The following is an 8,001-nucleotide window of genomic DNA, read 5'->3' as shown; positions in this document are numbered from 1 at the left end:
ATCAGTGTCACCAATTAACAAGCCCCAGGGAACTCACCTGTGCTAGGTGAGCTCTCTTTCTTTTTGAGACAGGGTCTCACTATGTTGCTCAAGCCGGACTCACTTGGAATTCACTGTGTAACCCAGGATGGCCTTGAAATTGCCGCAGTCCTTTTGCCTCAGCCTCTCGAGTGCTGAGATCACAGGTGTACACCACTATGCCTAGACATTGTTATTCTTTTAGCTCACTGTCCTTTAACTGATTTTTTGGGAGGCCTTTAAACTATTTTGACATATATTTTGGACTATATGTACTTGTAATGTCTCTTCAAATTTGTCACTTAAATTTTTATTCATTTATTTATTTTTTAGAACTAAAGATTGAAGCTAGAGCCTTTGCATTAAGCTCTGACTCCAGCTTCCTCTCCCTGCTGTTTTTGGGACAGGGTCTCACTGTGTAGTTTATTTATTTATTTTCCTTTTGGCGGGATGAGGATCACACTCACAACCTTGCACTTGCCAGGCAGACGCTTGTAAACTAAATCCCTAGCCCTGTGTGGTTTTGAGCTCACTATGTAGCCCAGGCTGCCCTTGAACTCGAGGCAGTCTTCTTACCTCAGGATTACAGGGTGTACCAGCATACCCAGCCTATGCATGTGTTTAAAACTTCATTCTGCCCAACCCAGGCTGCCCCAGCAGGATTTGGAAAGTGCTTTTGGGTTGTTTTATTGTGTTAGGGATGGAGCTCGGGACCGTGCTCCTTCTAGGCAAGCACTGTACTCCAGGGCTACCCGCAGCTCCTGAGAAGTATTTGTTGACAAAGTAAGGTTGGGTGTGAGTAAATCAGTAAACACTACTTAACCCATTTCTCTTTTCAAAGTTCTAACCATTTCCATTGTGGTCTTGGGGGCCCGTTGTTGTGTTAGTGGGAGTCAACACTCATCTGCATCACTGAGAGCCCCTTGGTCCTTCCAGATAGGACTCAGCTCACAAAAAGCCGCAGTCCACAGGGGTCAAGTCAGCCAGTTGAGGTGTGAGGTGTCATCTGAGTCTGACACCTGGCTGCAAAGATTACCACGATTGTTATTCCTTGAACATTTACATGATAATCACCCTAATAGCTGCTTTTTCTTGGAGTGCTGCAGTGCTCCCAGCACTAAGAAAGGCCGTTTTCATTTGCAGTAGCTTTTAATCTTCAAAGTCCTGTGAAGTCCAAGGTCTGTCCCCTTTTCCACAGATGAATTTGACTCAGTCACACAGAGGTGACGTGCTTCAGATCAAAAAGCAAGCAGGCCAGGGGTTTAGCTTAGTGGCATAGGCATAAGCACCTGCCGGGCAGGTGCAAGGTTGGGAGTTCAATCCCCGGTACAAAAAAAAAGCAAGCAGTGGGCCTGGGATTTAGCTCAGCGGGGTAAATGCTCACCTGGCAATCTCAAGATCATGAGTTCATCCCGGGTCCTAAAACAAACAAAAAAGAGCAAGCAGCTTGTATGCTCAGGATCCAGACCCTAACTCTGCTTAGGTGAGCTCTTTTCTGTGTTTCATGTGCTCTCACATAAAATAGAGAGAGCCCCATCAGCCTTTAGTCTTGACTGTTTCTCATGTAGTTATTTTCTTTTTTAATTTCTTTTTTAATGTTTTCCTTTCTTTTTTATTTGTTCTCTTTTAGTGTGTGTACGTGTGTGTACCTGTATGTGTATGCAGTGGGGTTGAACCCAGGGCCTTGCACATCCCAAACACATGTTGGTGCTGTACTGCTGAGCCACACCCAAGCTATATCTATCTGTCTATCTGTCTGTCTATCTATCTGTCTGCTTTGTTTTTGAGACAGGGTTTCACTATTTTGCCCAAGCTGTTTGTGTACTCATAGATTCCAAAAAATCTTGCCTCAGCCTTCTGAGGATAGTTTTGTAGTATGATTGGTAAAAAATTATACTATATAACTAGTTTTTTTTGTCTTCTTGAGACAGGGTGCATGATAAAAATATGCATATGGGGGCTGGGGATTTAGCTCAGCGGCATAAGCGCCTGCCTTGCAAGCAGGCAGTCATGAGTTCGATCCCTAGCACCGATAAAACGAAAAAGACAAAAAAAAAAAAAAAAAAAAAAGAAAAAAAATATGCATATGATGGTATAGCCTTACAATGGAATACTATGTAGATGATAAACAGGAGATAGAACTGGGTGTGGTGGTGAACTTCTGTAATGCTAGCATTCTGAGAGGCTGAGGTAGGAAGTTTGCAAACTTGAGCCTAACCTGGGCAGTTTAGCAAAACCCTGCCTCAAAATAAAAAAAATAAAAATAAAAAGATATAGCTCAGTTGAAAGGTGGTGAATTTAATCCCCAGTGGTGAGGGGAGAGCTGTGTGCTAAGAAGGAACAATGCTCAACAGATAGTTACTTGGAAAATAAGGTCAGTATCCAGAACTGTGTGTACTCTATGCAAACATTTGTAATTCTTTAGGAGAAACAAAAAGAAATGGACAGGTGTCACTGGGCTGTGAAGTTAACAAAGGAGGGGCAGTCAAGGGAGGGAAAAAACTTTTGTACTTTTTCTGTTACATAGAATTCCAAAGATACAAAAGAATGAATAGGACAATGTAAATTTCAGTGCTATAAACTTCTGTCCCCCAAAGATGGGACTATATCAAAGGGATTCAAGGGGCTAGGGATTTAGCTCAGCAGCATAAGTGCCTGCCTTGCAAGCAGGCAGTCATGAGTTTGACCCCTGATACCGATAAAATTAAAAAAAAAAAAAATAAAGCATCCGAGACAAAAGGATTTAGAAGCCAATATAAAAGTGAACGATTTAGCTCGGTGTGGAGGTTATGATTCCTTTTTTTTTTTTTTTTTTTTTTTTGTCTTTTTCATTTTTATCGGTACCGGGGATTGAACTCACGACCGCCTGCTTGCAAGGCAGGTGCTTATGCCGCTGAGCTAAACCCCCAGCCCCTAGGTTATGATTCCTAATCCTAGCATTCTGGGAGGCTGAAACAGAGGATTGCAAATTGTCTTTTTTGTTGTTGTTGTTGTTTTTTTAAGAGACCGGGCCTTGCTGCTGACCTTGAACTTGCTAATGTAGCCCAGGCTGGCCTCAAACTCACAGCACTCCTGCCTCACTCTCCCGAGTGCTGAGATTATAGATGTGTCCCACCATGCCTGGTAGAGAATTGCAAATTGGAACCCAGCCTGGGTAGTTTAACAATTTAGCAAGATCTTTTTTCTCTGTCCTCTGGGAAAAGGCACTAATGGGGGTGCAGACAGGGATCTGGGGATGAAGTTCAGTGAGAAGGCCCACTGGGTGTGTTGGCACAGGCCTGTAAACCTGGCATTTAGGAGGCTAAGGCAGGATGATCACTGCAAGTTTGAGTCCTGCTTGGGTTACATAGTGAACTCAAGGCCAGCCTGAACTAATAGGGTGGCCCTGTCTCAACAAACAAAAACAAAAATATAGTGTACTAGTACTCTTCACAACTGTAAAGAACAGGGCAGAGGATATAGCTTAGCAGGCAGAGTGCCTGCCTGGCAAGTACAAGGTCATGAATTTGATTCTCAGTATAAAATAAACTAATAAACAAAACCATAAAGTACAAGTTCCTTATGATGTTATCATTATGTATATCTAAACTGTACTGTTACGGCTTGTGTCTAGATTTACCCCCCCCCCCAGGCCTCATGAAGTCATTAGGGCTTTTTCAGAGGTGGCTGAATCTAGAGTGTGTGATGCTGAGATTAAGGGTATATGATTAGTAAATCAGTGCACCATTTGGTATAGTTCTAGCTGAGATTAAGAGGCTAACCTACTCTAGGGTGGGTACCCTGTATACAATATAAAGGACAGAAAGCAGTTTGTCCCCTCTCCCCTGTGGCTTTTGCTGTCTTCCCCAGCCATGAACTGTTGTTCTAGTGCTGTGTCAACCTGTCTTGGAGTCAGTTGATTACGGACTGAAACCTCTCTAAACTGTGACCTAAATAAACGTTTGCTCCTTTGAGTGGGTGTTTTGTCTCAGCAATGAGAAAACTTAAGACTTACATTAACAATGAATACATAAATAAATAAGTTTTTTTAAACTGTCCAGGTGTAGCTGGGAATGTAACTCAGTAGGTAGAATGTTTGCCTAGTGTATCTGATCCTGGGTAAGATTCCCAACAGCACGCACACACACACACACACAAACAGACACACACACACACATGCAAACTGTCTCATAGCTGGTGGCTCATGCCTGTGATCACACCAGCACTCAGGAGTTTGAGGCAGAAATTTGAGGCCAGCCTGAGCTACGTAGTAAGTTGTAGGCTACCCTTCTCTGTCTCAAAAAATTGCAAAGATTAACTCAACAGTTTGCAGATGAAAAAAAAATTGCAAAGAACTCTCCCTGAAACCTGTCAAAGTCAGCAAAACAAGGAATCTGGGAAAGTTGGGAAATTGTCTAAATCAAGAGGAGCCTGGGCTGGGGATGTAGCTCAATGGTACAGCATCTGCTTGGCAAGCATGAGGCCCTGGGTTTGATTCTTGGTACTAAAAAATAAATAGAGCTTAAGTAGACATGATTCAATATAATGTGATAATCCTGTAGGACTCTAGAACAAAGGACATGAGTGAAAGATGGACATTAGTTAATGATAATTGTACCAATTAATCTATTTTTTTGTCTTTTTGAGACAGAGTCTTGCTATGCAGCTCAGGCTGGCCTTGATCTCACTTTGTAGCCCAGGCTGGTCTCAAGCTTGCAAAGGATCTTCCTGCCTCAGCTTCCCAAGTGCTGGAATTATAGAAACGAACCACCATGCCTGGCTAACCCCTTTTGCTACCTGGAATCAAACTCAGGACCTCATACTGACCAGCCAGATGCTGTGCCACTGAGCTCTATCCCCAGCACAACCCCCCATGTTGAAATAGGAAAATTATTTCTAACCTTTTTGCAGTGCTGGTAATGGTATCCAGGGCCTTACCTGGGCTAGGCAAGTGCTTTCCCACTTGACTACACCCAAAGTTCTTGTATCTAGTATTTTAAAGTACAGTCAGTAACATTGCAATGCATGGGACAGTGTGTGCTAAGCGCCCTGTCCACACCCAACACCATGTCACCATCATGAGGGACCTGTGTTTTGCACTATGTACACTCATTGCTGTAGTCACAGAGTTATGTGTCAGAGGTCAAACTTGATCCCTGGTGTGTCTGAATTTGAGGCCTCTGAGCCTGTTCTTTGCTGACTTGAGACTAGAGAATTGCTGTCTTTATGGCTGGAGAGAGTTGGCCTCTCCCATGGAAAACTTCGAGAGGTGAGTGTCTCACACAAACTGCACCCAGGGTGCATTTGCCTCCACTGAGGCTGCCAAACTCCAGTCCTTCAGAGTTTCTGACAGAAAAGTTATCACCAGTAATGAAAGCACTTTGTGTCTGGCTTGGAACTTTTTTTTCTTTTTCTTTTGGTACTAGGGATTTAACTCACAACCTCACATTAGCCAAGCAGGGACTTACGTCGTTGAGCTAAATCCCTGGCTCTTTTTCATTTTTTTGAGACAGGATCTCACTATGTAGTTCAGCTGGTCTTGTAGCCCAAGGTGGCTTCTTGACAATCCTCCTGATTCAGCTTCTGGAGTGCTGTGATCATAGGCATGTGCCACCATGCCCAGCTGGTTTTTTTGTTTTGTTTTGGAGACAGGATTTTGTAAAGTTGGTAATTTGGCCAGGCTGTTTGAATTTGCACTCATCCTGTCTCAGCCTCCTGAGTATCTGACAGTGCTAGTTTGTTTTTAAGGCAGGAGCTTTGGCACATGCTTTGTAATACAAACCTTCTGGAAAAAGAAAAAACCTTCTGGGATGTAGTGGTGGGAAGACAACAAATTCAAGCAGTTTAGCAACTTAGCAAGACCCTGTCTCAAAAATTAAAAGGGCTGGGATACAGCTCAATGATAAGTGGCCCTGGGTTTGACCATTAGGACCACAAAAATAACTATTTTGAGCAGGGTCTCATTAAGTGGCCAGACTGGCCTCAAACTTGCAATCCTCCTAACTGGAATTACTGGTAGGTATCACTCAGTTAGAGCAGCATTATTTGTAACAATCTACTGCAAATGTCCATCAATGAAGAATAAACAAAATATGATATACCCACCCAATGGAGTATTATTTGGCAATAAAAACAAGTTAAGCCAAAGTGTGGTGAACCTTGACACTGTAGTGTTAAGTGAAACAAACCAGTTACAAGACTGAGTAGAGCAGGTGTGGTGGTGTGCTGACAGTCCCAGAACTGGGGAGGCCTAGACAGGAGGATCATGGCAGTTTGAGGCCAGCCTGGGCTACGTAGTGAACTGAAGACTACCCTGAACTACAGTACAGTAAGAGTCTGTCTCAGAAAAAAAAAATGCAACTGGGTGAATTATATATTATGGTATATGAATCTTATCTCAATTGTTTTACAACTATTTTACAAATCTAAAACATCTATAGCACAGAAACAAAGTACACTGCTTGAGACCACACAGTTCCTATGCTGTGCTTTGGAATGGGATGGAACTCATGACTGCCTGCTTGCAAGGCAGGTGCTTATGCTGCTGAGTTAAATCCCCAGCCCCTTGCTGTGCTTGTTCAAAGCAAAGAAATACATTTCCTAACTGCAGGGTCACTATGGTGAACACTTTCCCTAAATGCTGGCCTTCACTCTGGATGGTCTGCTAGGATCAGAGGGGGCTGAGAACAATCAGTGGGGCATGGTGTCTCAGAGGACAGACAGAAGACAGCCATTGCCATTTGTTCCCTTAAATCTCTGTATTTTTTTTGGTACCAGGGATCGAACTCACGACTGCCTGCTTGCAAGGCAGGTGCTTATGCCACTGAGCTAAATCCCCAGCCCCTCTCTGTATTTTTTTTTTTTTTTGTACTGGGGATTGAACTCATGACCTAGCACTTGCGAGGCAGGTGCTTAGGCTACTAAGCTAAATCCCTGGCTAACCTCCATAGTTTTTTTATGCAGCATGTGTTTTAATGTTTTTTTTTTTTTGTTTTGTTTTGGTACTGGGGATTGAACTCAGCACAGCATGTGTTTTGTTGGTCTTCTCACAGTAGAATGGAAACCCCAGAAACGCTGGGAAGGATCACCATGAGTTGGAGGCAAGCCTGGGACACGTTGTGAGTTCAAGACAGCCTGAACTACTTGGGGAGACTTTGTCTCAAAAAAACCATACATACATACAGTCTAGGGATTTAGCTCAGCAGGCAGAAGCACATGCCTGGCAAATGCTAGGTTGTGAGTTTGATCCCTGGTACCTAAAAAAAAAAAAAAAAAAAAAAAAAAAAAAAAAAAAAAAACCCAAAACCAAATCATACATACATACATATACATAAATGGTGGTGCCAGATCTAGTGGTATATCTGTAATCCCAGGACTCTGGGAGGTTGAGGCAGGAGGACTGCAAGTTCAAGCCGAATTGGTCAATTTAGTGAATTAGCAAAAAAAATGTTTTTTCCCCGGTACCGGGGATCAAACTCATGACCGCCTGCTTGCAAGGCAGGTGCTTACGCCACTGAGCTAAATCCCTAGCCCTGAATCAGCAAAATTTTAACAATTAAAATTGTTTTTAAAAATTTTAAAAATGAAAATAAAAGGGTTGGGGATAGAGTTTAGTTCAATCCCTAATATAACCACCTTCCCACATATGAAAGTCAATTCAAGGAAAAAAAAGTAGGTTTCTGACTTGGCAACTGGAGATAGAGATGGAAACAGAAGGCAGATGGGGTCAGACAGCAAGATCCTGATGGCCCAGTTTAGGTTATCTGGTGGATGGGAGAGACCTAGGGGAACTGCACATGCAGATGTGACCCTTCTGTGAAAGGCCACATTCTGATGGCTCTGGCATCAAGTAGGCAGCGGACTTCTAGGACCAGAATGGGCAGTGGGATCTGGAAACATCATGGCTATCTCAAAGGATAGACACGGAAGTGGGTCTAGTGGCTATATTTCCAGAAGCTACAAGAACTTGCAAGCCAATCCTGCTTGGTCATGTTTCTGACTTAC

This window comes from Cavia porcellus, unplaced genomic scaffold, assembly GCF_034190915.1.
Source record: "Cavia porcellus strain 051 isolate PalLab524CR breed Dunkin Hartley unplaced genomic scaffold, mCavPor4.1 scaffold_16, whole genome shotgun sequence".
Taxonomy (NCBI): Eukaryota; Metazoa; Chordata; class Mammalia; order Rodentia; family Caviidae; genus Cavia; species Cavia porcellus.
Note: the sequence above shows the minus strand (reverse complement) of the source record.